At 42.0% G+C, this 15,395-nt stretch overlaps 1 long non-coding RNA gene across 1 annotated transcript; it reads right to left on the bottom strand.

Moving 5' to 3' along the window:
- Positions 1-3,324: 3,324 nt before the first annotated feature.
- On the bottom strand, positions 3,325-4,590 carry LOC140292478 (uncharacterized). Its single transcript, XR_011912552.1, has 3 exons — positions 4,454-4,590; positions 3,557-3,667; positions 3,325-3,472 (listed from the first exon to the last, which is right to left on the bottom strand). It is a non-coding gene; the product is annotated as an uncharacterized lncRNA (long non-coding RNA).
- Positions 4,591-15,395: the final 10,805 nt, after the last annotated feature.

Here is a 15,395-nt window from a genome sequence, read left to right on the forward strand (position 1 = left end):
AGAGCCAAAGCACAAAGGTGACACCTGCTGGACCAGCCTACAGACACTCAGAAACACCCCCTCCAACATCCATTCTTTCCTCTTGTTCCTGCTGTGTTTGTGGAAAACATCCAACACACACCGCTTCACATATGTGGAAGGGAGGAACAGGAAGTCCAGAACTTAGAGCAGGCAAATGGGGTGGAGTTAATAAAAGGGGCGGGAAGGCTCATTTGGGCCTTTCTTCCTGCACTGACACACCTGGGAGCAGCTGAGCTGAGGCCTTTGTTTGAAGCTGAGTTGGTAGGCTCTACTTTTTAGATGTTTGAAAGCATGATTTTAATATTACTTGATCACTAGAGAATAACCATTTGGCTGTTTATTTGTGGTATGAATTGTTTGTAGGCATTCTGTGTTGGGAGGGGACTGATCTATTGAATGATTGTTTAAAGACATCAGCCAAGAAGGAGGTACGCTTAAGCAGTGCTGAGATATTTTAAAATAGATTTTATTCTTTCTACAACAAAACTAACATGATTATCTCTGAATGTTGCCCCCAGTCACCTGCATGCCCAACTGGAATGAAGGTTTGTCAGCAGCACTGTGTTCCAGTGTGAAAGGTTTTCAATGGAGATGGGTCTAAAAAAGCCAACCACTGTTTTTCCCAGGTTTATTTGAGTTTGTTTTTAATTTATCATTTGGGCAGGTTTTTTTTTTTTTTTTTTTGCGGCGTTTTCTGCCATCTTTAAGGGGGGAGACTGCGTAGCAGTGCGGCCATTTGCATGTGCGCTTTATTGTGTGGTTTGTCACTTTAAGATTGCTGTGAATAGGTAAATTGAGTGTGTAGTGGTATTTCAGTCATAAATTGCCATGTGTTTGTGATGTTTTATCTTGCTGTGCATAACTTCAGAAGGCTCCCCCCTCCCCCCGGTCGTGCAGTCTAGTCCCAGGGTTGTTTTCTTTTTAACCATCTCATGTTTGGTCTGATTGTATTTTTTGTCTTTCATAATTTACCTACTCTAGAGGTAAGTATTTTATCAAAAAATATATTAATAAAATTGATATTTTTTGTATAGCAGTCTCTGGTTCCAGTTTATTCTGGGTCTGTGCAGTTAATATCACTTGGTCACGGTTATATGAACATAGAAATGGATGTGAAACAGAGCTGAGCTCACATTAAACACATGTTGGAATAAAAACTGTTCAAACTGACTCTGCTACATTTTACTCCGTTACAACATTTACACTCAGCTCACCTCTTTGTGGATGGATGTTGGTCTGATTTGAAGACAAGAGGAGGATTCATTGACCGGTCGCTCTTCATGGACACACAGCTGGGTTCAGGTCCAGGTCTGAGTCTCTGCTGGATCCTGACAGAAAAACACTTGTTTTCTTCAAACTAAAGTATTCAGTGATAGTGTTTGAGTCTGCAGTGAGACGGCCTGTCAGAGAGTCAGTGTGGCTGCTGTGGAACAATGTTACAGCTCCCCCTTGTGGCAGCTCTGCCACTCTGCAGGCAGACGTCAGCAGGTGTGTGAAACTGGAAGGCGGAATGAGCATTAGCAGCCAGCCGCAGCATGAAAATCTGACCGCCTCAGAGCAGAGTGCTACAGACGGGGCTGCTGTTTTTCATCTGTGAGGAATTTGACCAAATAATTTCAGACATGTCATTAAGGTGCCTGGGATTTGTGTGAACCAGTGGAAAAGGGGTATAATTAGGCACACTCCCACTGTAGGAACCTTTTGCAGTTCCTCTAACCTTTTTAAGGAACTAGGCCGTTTTTTCGCGCATTCGGACATACAGGAACTAGGGACCACGGCCCTCAGTTCCTAGAACCATTTTAGCTCCTCCTCCGAGGCAGGGTCTTTTCTGGGTTCCATAGGAACACATGATGTAGGTGTTTGGTGGTTGGTAGCGCCGCCCCTTGTCTGAAATATTTACTCATACGACACGGGCGCCTGTTTAAGAAGTTAAACTTAGACGTCGTCTCCTTTGTCTGCGGCGCTCTGCTCTCCTTCTTTCCTTCATGAAATGAAGAAGTATCACCTGCTGCTCGATTCTTCATCTCCTGACTCTCGCTGTGCGCTCTTCCAGCCTCCATCTGAGACGCCTGATGTGATCGTCCATGATTAATATCACCGTCACGCAGACCATGAACACGGTGGCCTCCTCGCTCTCCATGTTAGCTTCTTGGTGGTGTTGTTTTTTCTTCTCTCCTTACTTTTTGCAGGTTTTGTTTTGTTGTTGAGTGGCGCTACAGTAACACGTCACGGTTGCAGATGGTTGCGTCACATCAGTCCCGACCAAGGTCCCCGACTTATGTGTGAATGCAAAATGAAACAGTTCCCCTGGGGAAGGGCAGTTCTTATAACTAAATTCGAGGTGGACAGTTCTTAGAACTGCCTTCTTAGAACTCTCTGTCCGAATGCACCTATTGTTCTCAATGAATTGAGAAAATTTCCTTTTTTTGGCGCTATCATTTTTTAATTTTCTGTAGAACCGTAAGTACTTTATTTTGAAGGACTTGAAACTATGTAATTAATGTAGTTTAATAGAACATTGGACAACAACAAAAGGAAAGGACGAACTTTGGTTCAAAGTTAAAATCAGAACAAATAAAAAGGCTAAAGGTAAGGTTTAGCACCATTTGAAAAGGAGGAACAAAGTATATTTCTGTGTACTTCCGAAATGTTTTGCATTAAATTAGTATAGCACATGCTAATTGGTGTAATTTGGAAATATTAAAAATTACGTTTAATTTCTTTTATCTATTTATATGTGTGTATATATATATATATACACACATATATATGTGTATATATATATGTATATATGCATATATATGTATATATATATACATATATATGTGTGTATATGTATATATATACATATATATGTTTGCCACTCTTACGTTAGTTTAAGAGTGGCACATGCTTGAGAAAATTATAAAACAAAATAAACATCAGTAAGGCTCATCTTTGTTCGACTGGGAGCTACAGGTTGATTTGGTCGTTTTGTTCTTGTTTCTTCAGAAGGTCGTTTTAAACTGACGTCATTAAACACAACGTGTGAGAACGTAATATTTCTACATCAGCCGCCCTGTTCACTACATAATCAGCATCCTGTGAAAAAGCCACATCAGTGGACAGATATTCAGCAATATTCTCCCTTTGTTTTAATAAAGAGCTGCAGGACTGAACTAAAATATTACATTACACACATGATGCAGCTAATTAGTCTCATCAGAGACATCAGGAACTGATCCAAGTCTCAAGTAATTCAGCTGAAAACTGGTTATCATCTGAAACATGATGCAGCCTCCACTGAATACTGACAGATACTCACTGTTGGGCTGATGGAACATCATGCTGGAAATTAATCAACCAATCATGTGACTTGTCGCTCTTAAAGGACACACAGCTGGGTTCAGGTTCTGGTTCTGGTTCTGGTTCAGGTTCAGGTTCAGGTTCAGGTTCTGGTTCTGGTTGGTTCCTGTGAATAAAGGTGGTTTGGTGATGTGAGTGCTGAGCTCTGACATGGAGAAGAGTCATGGACAGTTAGAGATGGTCATCTCACCTCTGAGCTTTGCTCTGGCTCTCATGTTCCCCACACAGAGTGGTTTTAGTGTCCTCACACTGATCCATGCTGCTGAATTCACATCAGCTCACACACACTTTCTACCTTCATCTGCAGAGGAAACACAAATCATTCATCTGCACATCAACTCAAATCCTCCTCTCCATCATTTGGGCTGTAAAAAGATCAGCTGCTGTACTTCCATCAGTCCACTAGATGGAGGCATGGAGCAGCACAGACATCATGATCCTGATGATGATGATGATGATGATGATGATGATGATGAAGCATTTCCATTCAGTGACACACACTGATTATCTGAACCTGCAGCACGATGATAAATCTGATATCTGAAACACTCTGATGGGCTGAATGCAGGACTGAACTGACATGAACAGCTATACTGTAGATAAGTAGCAGCAGGACTCCAGAAATCCATCCTGCAGGATCACTGCAGTCTGACAGGAACCACCAGGGGGCGCTCACTGCTCTCTGTTAAATATTATTCACTGATGAGTCCACATGATCCCACACAGAGGCTCCAGACACACCTGAATTATGATCCTTCATAAAACAGGTTGAGTATCAGAGTCCAACAGGATCAGAGTCCAGGGTTAATCTGGATCTCATGTCAGGACTCTATTGTGAGTGTGTTCAGAGAGCAGTGATGAACAGAGTGTCAGTGAACAGCACATTCCAGTCAGAGTTCCTCTGTTGGAGGAGAAAACAGCAGCAGACTGAGTGGGAAACATTTCATGTTGGTAACAAGCTGCAGCTCCTCATCAACACACACTGATTGTTGCTGTTTACTCTCAGCTCACATGACTTGTGTCTCATCAGCAGAGGAAATCTCTCTCTGCTCAGAGACTTTGTTAAATGAATCAAAGTGTCACTTACTCAGCTTCTTCCATGAACTTCTTCCCTCTGCAGCTCTCTGCTGTCTGGACCAGGTCTGTGTGGAAGAAGAGGAAATCCTCTGCTGCTTCTCCGACATCAGTCCTCTGTGTCTGCAGGCTGCCGTCACTCTGAAACTCTGCAAAGCATAAAAGAGTCTTAAAGTGATCAGAGGTCAGCTTTATATGACTTTAATTCATAAATAATTAACCTGCAGAGCAAACAGCTTAAACAGAGCTGAGGCCTTCAGTCCGATCACTGATCAGCGCCTGGACATAAAAAACTGAAGAAAATGATTAATTTGTTCATGTCGTTGGAACCAAAGCTCTGGTGAAGACTTCAAGGCAAACTGAAAAGTGTTTTTTTCCCAGTTTGTGTGTGAGGGAAAAAGCTTTCAATGTGCTGCATTCAGGACCAAAGCTGACTCATGTTTGGTGATAATTCATCTCTTTCAGTGGTCACTGCTGGTACACGAGTTACAGGTGAGGTGGAAACACTTGATGTCAGAGAATCAGGTGAAGTTATTGTGACTTATAGAAGCTGCTGGACTGCAGCTAAACACTTTAAATGTTTCTGACAGCAAACATCCAATCAAAAGTGTTCAAAACAAGATAATAAAAATAAGACTAATGATAAACTTTTATGGGCTGGATGTGAATCGTGTGAAAGTTTGTGATTTATTGATCATTTTCAGTAGAAACTGATAAAAACATCATGTGGTTAACATGAATAATTTTAGAAGTGATGTTGAATTATTTCCATTGTTGTGAATAATATTAACAAATCCTGCTGTTGGTGAGAAAATCCCCACCTATTACCTGCCCTGCCCCCATCAGGGGTGGAGCTGTGACTCATTCCAGGCAGCAGCTCAGCTGTGCCTCAGTCTGTGGAGAGGAGAGTCCTCTTCTTTAACGCTCTGTTTGAACAAACTGTGAGTCTGAGCTTTGTCTTCAGTAACTTTCCTGTTTTACTTTATTGTTGTGTTTAATCCAAGTGGAAAACATTTAGTCTTGTTTCCTCTTTCCTTTTTGGTTTAGTTCAAGTAGTTTAAGAACAAACATTTAGAGTTTTGTCATTGTTTGCATTTCCTGTTAAAAAATCCTCTAAAACTAAAGCGTAAGTCTTCAAAATGTTGAGGTGACTAAAGCTTCCAGTCAAAGTGAACTGGGAGATGTTGCTTCATCATCATCAGAATCATGCTGTGTGTGCTGGGCTGCAGCTCCATGCCTCCATCTACTGGACTGATGGTAGAAATCCAGCAGCTTCCTCTGCCTCAGACTCCACACTTTAACTTTATTTGGAGATCAACAGGGATCAACATAATTAATATATTTATAATACAAAGGGAAGGGTTTTAAATCATGTGTGTAACCACCAATAATCTCTGGTTACAGCACCTAAGGGTCCAATATGAAGAGTACAGCTTTAACTAATCTTAAATATACTGAGGGGCATCACCGTGCTGCAGCTGAGGTGCAGATGAAGGTAGAAAGTGTGTGTGAGCTGATGTGAATTCAGCAGCATGGATCAGTGTGAGGACACTAAAACCACTCTGTGTGGGGAACATGAGAGCCAGAGCAAAGCTCCATCTCTAACTGTCCATGACTCTTCTATCAGCTCTCACATCAAACCATCAGCAGCAAACTTCTCCCAGTGCTGGAACTGGAGCCAGTTGTGTTCTTCCAGAGTGACCACAGAGAGGATTTTAATCAGTTTAGGATCAATATTCTGCCTCAGTGAGCTGAGTTGTGTTTGAGTGGTGGTGAAATGTAAAGAACTGTCTCTTTCTGCAGTGAAGTGGCTTTAGTGGGGTATGAAAATGTAAAAGCTATCAGAAGGTGCCTGTGTGGCTCTCTGCTGATGATTATCTACCCCACAGTTTGTTGCTGCATGTGGACTTGATTGTACGTGAGCTTCCCCTGAATAACTATTTGCATATGCTGAGCAGTTATTGTGGTCCTTCATGTGCAAAACAGGAACATCAGTGAAACGAGTAATCCAGGATGGTTCTTCTGGTAATTCTAGTGATCTAAACTTAACCGGCTCGTAGATGAAGGAGGACCCAGATTCACATGCAGGAGTCAGAGGAATGAGAACTTCATTCAGAACTCAATGAGCAGCCCTGGTCATACATGTGCTGAGGGAGGCGATGACTAATACAATCAGTAACAGCAACCAGGAGTGAAGCAGAAGCAGAACTGAACAAAAGGGACTGAGCAAACAAAATGAAACAGGAAGCAAACTGACTGATGTGCAAAAGGGAACTAATTTCAAGATGAAAAAGAACAGAACTCCAGAGAACAAGATCAACATGAAAACTGAAACATTTAACGTAATAGCTTGCAAAATATGGAAAAATAGCGCTGAAAAAGAACATTTCCCACTTAAATAACACTAAACTTAACACAATTTAGCAGCTATGATGTGAACATAAAAAGAATAAACTCATCTGGCCATTTCACCCACACATTTATCAGCAGGTCATACTTTTCTGCTGCTGCTGGTACAAATGTGCCTTTCTCTGCTCTGCAGGTCATCTCTCATACTGGGGAACAGATTCTTTTCAACCTTTTGCTGTATCCTGACACTGGATTGGCTGCAGGAACTGGATGAGCGCTGGTCTCTGAGCACTTGGACTGGGTTTGGTTTCAGATTCATTTGCACATTGATGCTAAAAGAATCTTCTAAGCATCTCGCTCTGTTATTATTGCTTTTACTGTCATTTCTAAGAGCTTGAATATGCAGCTGGGCTCGAGTTCGGTGATGCACACTTTCATCTCCATTGATCCTTTCTGCAGTTCCACCACTGCTGGAACACTGATTAAAGGTGAAATAACACAAGGCCAGGGCCGTACGCAGGGCCCAAAAAATACTGAGGTCATGAGTCAGAACTTCTACTCGGGTTCAGGGGCTCCCCTGGACATTTTTTTAATTCCATTATTTAAATCTGGCCATTTTCAGAGTCTTAAAGGAACAAAAACAACATCATAATGACTTTTAGGTTTATTTGTTTTGTTTGTTATCAGAGAACATCAGCCTCATCCTAAATGATTTGCAAATGAGTTACAATGTAAAACTGGAGAATGAATTTCATCAAGTCATGGATTAGGAATAAAAAGGAATGAACTGTCCTGGGACAGAGGGATAATATATACAAATGCTTCATATTTCCTTCAGTATTTAAAATAGATACCCAAGCCCTATTACACTATCATGTTGATGATAGTGCCTAATCTGTTCACTCTTGTTAAGGAAAACCAGCTTTTGAACACATTTCTATTATAATCTTACACATTACTTCAATTATCCTGCATTATACATCTGACTTTTAAAACATATACAGGTCTGGCATAGTCTCTTCCTTTTAGAGTACCTGCTCTCCCTCTATCACTGCTCCTCTTCTTGCTGCTTGGCCCAAAGATGAGCCTGGTTTGGCTCAGCCTTTTCCTCCCTGTCCTGTTTTCCCTTTAGTGAAGAATATAAAAAACTGGACGATCTCACTCACCTGCACCTTAATGCTAACGTCAATAATATTGTTAATATTGTACATTTTTACACTTATATTTTAATACCCTACACTCTACACTTTTTTACTGAAGCATTTTTCTTATTTTGTGTGGACTTATTGTGCCAAGTTCTTTTTTTTCGACATATTTATATTTAAATTCTTATCTTTAATTCTTGGTAGCAGGTAAAAAGAAAATTTCACTGCACATTGTACTATGTATGATTATGTATGTGACAAATAAAACTCGTGAATCTATAAACACAGTCAAATACTAAACTGATAGAAATGAAAACAATACTCCATTTCAACATCATGTTTTCAGATGTGTCAGAAATCTTAAAAAAAAAAAACCTTGAGGGCGCTGCAGAGCTTTTGAAATTTGAGGTAAAAATGGGGCATTCTGAGGCTTTTTGAAGGACCATTATGGTGACTCATGAAGTAAGGGCAAGTTACCACAGAAAATGATTTATTATTATTTTCAAAATTAACGGGGTGTTTTATTTTGTTTCTGCGCACGACTTCCTGTCCCGCGCGAGCTGCTCTGTGCAGTGTTGCTGCGTTGTGCTCCGGCATCCGGCAGAAATATAGAACAGGTTCAGCATCCAACGTTGACAAATCAACACTGAATAAACGTTTCATTTTCAATCGAAGACGTCGCTGACATTTCAATCGCAAAATGAATGTTGACTCAACCGGTGGAAATTGATTGACGACCGGTACTGACGGAGTTAACCAAAATTAAACTTTGATTCATGTTTCCTTGCTATCCGAGTAGGACGCTGGCTGCAATAAAAATATCTCCACATTAAAACAACTGATCAAACAACTGCAGAGCAGTGCAATCAAACAACACTGACTCAGTGGCGCAATAAGAGGCTGAAGAGGCAGGACAGTAGCATTCTGCTGCAAGGGGTCAACCTGCCTGACTCCCCAGAGTACAGCTGGACAGGCAGTGGATAAGCAGAAGTCAGCAGCTCAGAGGCAGGTGTTCAGTAAGCCACCACCTCCAGCTCCTGTACTTTTAAGCCCCTTCATTGTGCCAGTTGTGTTTGTCATCCCAACTGGAAACAAACAGATTGTGCCGTCTGGTCCCCTGCCCTCACCTCCGCCAACCCGGAGAGCGTAAGTGCACCCGCACAGTGGAAAAAAACTAATGCCGTCAGTGCCACCTGCCGCGCATAAAAGAAAATGGTCATGGGCAGTATTATGGGAATATATACTGTCCCAAAAATAACAGAATGTCTCTGGAAGAATGGATGCAGGAGATTAGGAGAAAGAGGGAGGAAGAAAAAAAATGGTTTCAGATCATTCTTTACATGTTAATATGCATGTAAATAGTTTTAAAAGAAAAAAAATGTCTTAATTTACTGTTCTAATTAGTTTCTTTTGTTAATTTATTGTATTTATTTTGTTTTGTTTTAGTTATCTTTTTATTCTATTTTTTCTATTTATATTGTTTCTTGTTCTAAATGACTTAATAAAGAAAGAAATTAATAACTTTAAACATTTTCCATTTTTTGTTTATTTATTGTATGTATTTTATTTTGGTATTTATCATTTCTTTATTCATTCTATTTTATTATTATTATTGTACTCTTGTTGCTCTTGTTGTAATGTTTCCTAAATTTAATTATTTTCTATATTTGTTCATTTATTTCTTTTACTTTATTTGTTATTTGTCATTTATTTTTTCTATTTTGAATTTAATTTATTCCTGTTTTTATTGCTTCAGGTTTAATTTCACACGTGTTTCTGAGTGTTTGTGTGTGTGTGAAATTAGTAATAAATTTGTTACATTTTAGTGAGTGTCTTCAGTTTTTTTCAACTCATTCATAGAAGACGACTACATTGTTGCAGTACTCAATTCAGAAATTTAAAAATTACATTTGATAACACTTGGTAAAAGTTTGTCTCATGTCCAATGGTGGAATCGAACCGGCAACCTTTGGATCGAGAGCCTCCTGCACTATTCTACAGCAGAGAGTCAAGTTTGCTTAGATTTCTCAAATGAATACACCAGACTGTGTGTGCAAATAACTACAAGTTCCTTCCATTTTTTCCACTCATTTTCTCAAAATGTCTTCTTTTCCTTCATTTTTCTCCTTCCCACTTTTCCCTCTTCTTCCGCCTCAAATACAGACTATTCCTCCCCTGCTTCAGCTCAGTCGGCAGAGCATCAGACGTCTAATTTGAGGATCCAGGGTTCAAGTCCCTGTTCAGGTGTATAAATTTAATCTGCCACTTAAACTGTGCTTCCCTCTATGCCTGCACTCCATTTCTACACTGTCACCTCTGACAGAGCCTGGCTAATGGTGTTCCTTCTATGTAGCTTATTGTTAGCTTTGCTGTTAGCTGCATCGTTATATCCTCATTTGTAAGTTGCTTTGGATAAAAGCTAAATGCATAAACATAAAGTGATAAAGCCGGCTGTCGACAGTTGAACACATTTTAAAAACATACGTGAAGAACTAATTCGCACAATAGTCTCATCTTTCAACTCCACTTTCCTCTGGTTCAGCTTGTATATGAACAGTTCTGCAGTTAAAAGCTAAAATCCCAAAGCAGAGTGGAGCTTCTGTGTTACCTGAGGACGGACTGATCTCCGCAGTGAATTCATCTCTTCCCAGGATGCTGTTTCCACTGGAGCTTTTCCCTGCTCCAGTCTCCCCAACAATTAATATCTGTTGTGAACAAAATAAAACAAGTAAAGAATCAAGATTGAATCGATGTAAACTGATGTGAAAAACTGTTCCATGTAACTGTTTCTACCTTAAGCTCTCAGAATTTATATTTTTCTTTGAACAAGTTTATCAGGGGAGAGCGCGAACGCAGTCCCCCACTACCACAAATTAAGCAGTTGACATTCCCACATTTGGGGAATTCGCAGGTGTCCGTTCTACGGTCGTGCAAAGCGACCGTAGACAACTGACCAATCAGGTGGCCCACCGACTTTTGACCGTAGACTACCAATAGCTTTGCCGGACTCACCAGGAAGTCATAACGCGACCGTAGACAACTGACCAATCAGGTGGCCCACCGAACTTTGACCGTAGACTACCAATAGCTTTGCCGGACTCACCAGGATGTCATAACGCGACCGTAGACAACTGACCAATCAGGTGGCTCACCGAACTTTGACCGTAGACTACCAATAGTTTCGCCGGACTCACCAGGCAGCCAATCACATATCAGAGAAAGCGAAGAGACGGTGCGAGCGACATTTGGACATTGTTTTTGCTAACGACTTCGACAGTTTATCTGTTAAAGAAGTGAAAAACAGAAAGGTAATTTGCTACAAATTTGACGGAGTTAACCGTAGTGTTTTTCTGTGATAACCTTTTCATTGAAAGGTAAATATAAGAAGCTTCTCCCACTCAGTAAAAAGTCGTCGTAAATTATAACTGAAGACGCTTTTTAAACATAAACATTTTCTTTCTTACACTCATATTACCGAAACGTCTGTTTATAGTCGTTATCGTGTTAAAGGGGTCAACCAAACCAAATATATGCATTGCATGTATGCTTGTATGTATGTATGTATGTTTTTGTGCGCGCGCGCGTGTGTGCATACACACATAAATCTCTCTCTCTCCATATATTTATACAGGAATACACATATATCAATATATATCCCACATATCAGCTATACATGTGTGTGTATAACAGATATATAGACATTCAATATCATGTGCAATGTACAATGTGCAATATTTTAACTGTATGTGCAATATTAATTCACTTTTCATTATTGTCACTATTCAGTGTTATCATTACTATTACTACCTTGTACAATTACATTCATTATCTGGTGCAATACAACCTCTCAATAGCACTGATAAATTAATAGATTAATAAAGTTCTTATCTTATCTCGATAGGCAGACAGACATTTAATACCAAGATGTAATGCCACTTTACTGCTAATATGAATTGCTGCTCCAATAAATTTCCCTTTGGAGAATAACATTGTTTAACTATCTAGATGGCAAACCCCACAATCCGCATTGCCAACCCAGATGCTCCTGGAAATCGGCAACAGGCCATTCTGATGGCGAGCAAAGAGGCCCGTCTTTATCGGGATAAAAGGCTGGTCTTCCCCACACCTCCCCCGGAGCTGCTGAACCAAGCCACTGCCCTGGCCCACGCAGAAAAGCTCCTTCAGGCGGAGGGTGTCACTGCTCCATCCCGTCAGCAGTGCCTGGGAAAGCTGCCAGTGCCGTTCGGTCAATACAAGAATGCACCGTTCCACTGGCTTGTGGCAAACGATGTGGGCTACATGAAGTAGTAAGCATTTTAGATTTAAGACAAATTTGGTGGCATGTTTACACATCTGTTTCATTCTTGGTTCAATTACTAATCTGTTTGTCACAGTCAGATGATATAAATGATGCTTGTTTGAATTAAGGTAATGTATATCATTCCAGCATAATTGACAAGCACAGGGTAGAGAAGGCAAGCACACAAAAGAGAGGAGAAGCAGTGAACCAGTGGGTGAAAGACTTCCTCACTGAGTATGCAGAGAGCTTCCCACAAGTCTCCATTGTCCTTGAGGCCAACATCGACAGGTGCATCTATGGTCAGAAAGGCTTCGAGGACAGCAGCTTTCAGGAGATGTGGGAGCTCTACAGTCAGCGTGGAAGATTAAAGAAAAAGCCAGAGCAGTTCACTGACAGCGAGACAGACAGAGCACAGAAGGCCTACAGCTCAGTGAGGAGGTGGTTGAACACACCGGTGACCCACATCACAAGTGTGACGATGAAGAGGTTCAGAAAATATATTTATGAGAAGGAGAAAGTAAGTGTTCAGAAAGAGAAAGGTTAGAATTACACAGAAAATAACAAATACTCAAATAGGTGAGTGTTTAGTGTTGTAAGTATGCTTGTGTGTGTTTGGTAACTGAAACGTGGTACATCATACATTCTGATTGTTACACTGACTTATTGTCCAGCAACTGCAGGAAAGCACCTCTAAGTATAGTCCTTCATTATGGCCCGGTGATGAAGCTGAGATGGTAGCTGCATGCGAGGCTGTGGAACGTAAGTAAGACACATCAGTCAATTTATATGAAGTCGTTTTATGTAAATAAGTCATAATATAAGATAACAAAAATTTATACATTTTTAGACTCTACCCAGTCCCAGGAGTCAGGTCTCAGAGACAAGGTAAAGCTGCCAGACTCCAGTGTCTTCAAAAGGCTTTTTCACCCCTCTTCACTGCCCAAGCTGCCAGAGTCCACCGCACCACCCAAGCTGCCTGAGTCCACCGCACCATCCAAGCTGCCTGAGTCCACCGCACCATCCAAGCAGCCAGAGTCCACCGCACCATCCAAGCAGCCAGACTCCAGTGTCTTCCAAAGGCTTTTTCACCCCTCTTCACTGCCCAAGCTGCCAGAATCCACCGCACCATCCAAACAGCCAGAATCCACCGCACCATCCAAGCAGCCACACAAGAAGTACATATCCAGGATCCCGGCTGCTGCACAGCCAACTGAAGCCCCGTCCGCATCCCAAGGCGAGGATTATCCACTGAAACCACCTCTAAGTGACTCACCTGTAAGTAACATTTACAGTGAATGCAAACATAACGTATCATTGCATGTTACAAATGATAAAAACAACTTTGCTTTGTACGTGTTGTGCGTGTTACAGGTGGAGTTAGAGGGCTGGGTACGTCTTTGGGAAAACCCAAACGGCATTCCAGCAGCTGACATCTCATGGCTAAAGGAGGACACAGAGAGAGGTCTCTTCACTGCCATTCAACTCTACAAGGACATCACTGGTGTGCTCAAGAGGCGAAGGGTGATGAAGTCAGACCGCATGTGGTTTTCCCCTCCAGAACCTCCAGGCTTCGTCGGAGGTGCTCTGCCTGTACCACACCTGTTTTTCCGCAGCCGTGTCTTTGTGTGGCGCCCTGTAGGAGTCTGGAGATGTTCCCTGAAGTGTCCTCGTGGCGATGAGTGTGTTGGAAAGGGTCGTAATGTGTACCTGTACAAGTCTGGCTACCACCACCGGGTATAACTCAATTCAGCTGTGTTAGAGTAAAAACATCATGGTTGAATAATGATTACATTGTATCTAAACAGGCAAAAGTTCCTTGAAAATCCTCTTGATTTGATTATATATTGTTATATGTTATTATTGTTATTATATATTGTTCCCTGATCTGTACTCCAGGTACGTCACATTTGTGACGTATCCAACTGGTACACGATGCTGACGGAGGTCCTGTGCTGTGGGCCTTGCACAAAGTCAGCCAGGGGTGGAGAAGGTGGCACAACAGGTCGGTGGCTTGCGTGGGATCCTGTTATTATAACACAACTGAGCGAGGCACATCAAGCTGTGTTCCCTGCCGTCCTCACTAGCAAGTGAGTACACTCAGCATCGTGTGTGCACGTGTCAGTCTTTAAAGAAGTTATTCGAACCGACCTAAAGTTACCAATTTTTCCTCCACTAACAGGCGTGGTGTGGACAAGAATATTGTGCGTCTTCTCAGGGACCGAACCGAAGGGAACACTATGGTCAAGGTGTGGCGTCAGATACAGGAAAACCACACGGAGAAGCACCTTCAGTGCAAAGACCTGTACACCACACTCCTTATGAGCTTAGTGAAACCTGGAGGGATTGTTTCTGCAGTAGGTCACACATTTCAGGCTCCGCCTCCTCCAAGAGATCTCCCGTCTGCACGGCTCCTGCGCCACGCCTTCCTGCTGGCAGAGGCCGACAACGTGCAGGACTACAGGAGCCAGATCCTCTCCACTTTTGGCACTGTGCTAAAGATGGATTCCACCAAGAAAGTATGTAAATCAAAACGCAATCATAGATTGTGGCATACAGAACACATTTCCTATTATAAACATATTGTCATGCACTGTTAAATTATAGAAGAACAAGCAACTAAGTTGGGATGCAAACTCCAAATGTTTTTTAGGTAGTGAAGAAGCTGTCTGGTGAGGGTCACGGCTCAGGTTCACCAGCATTGGAAATGAGTACTCCCAGATAGTGACTTTTGTGCTGACCTGTGAGGAGTCCACAGAGAAGCTGGGACCTATGTGCCGTGGAGTAATGGAGAGGTTTCGGCTGGCCAACCAACCTGTCCCCAGCATCCTGTATGTGGACCGTGGCTGTTGCCGTGCACAGGGCCCAACAGCTGTGGAGACTTTGTTCCAGTCTTGGGTGGACAGTGGAATGGTTGTGCGTCTGGACATCTTTCACTGGATTCACCGTTTTGATGCAGCCGTCCGCACAGAGTCTCACTCCAAGTACGCAGAGTTCAAGTCTGCACTTGCTGGGGCGGTGCTGGCGTACAGCCGAGCAGACATGGAGCTCCTCATCAAGGCTGTCAGAGCCAAGGACCTGACAGCTCTGAAGGCTGTGACAGATGAGGACGTCATCCGCCTTTTTATTTCCAGGGAGCAGCTGAAACATCACGTGCGACGGGT

Source organism: Leuresthes tenuis, unplaced genomic scaffold (genome assembly GCF_036924035.1).
Source record: "Leuresthes tenuis unplaced genomic scaffold, fLeuTen1.0.hap1 SCAF_1, whole genome shotgun sequence".
NCBI classification, from domain to species: Eukaryota; Metazoa; Chordata; class Actinopteri; order Atheriniformes; family Atherinopsidae; genus Leuresthes; species Leuresthes tenuis.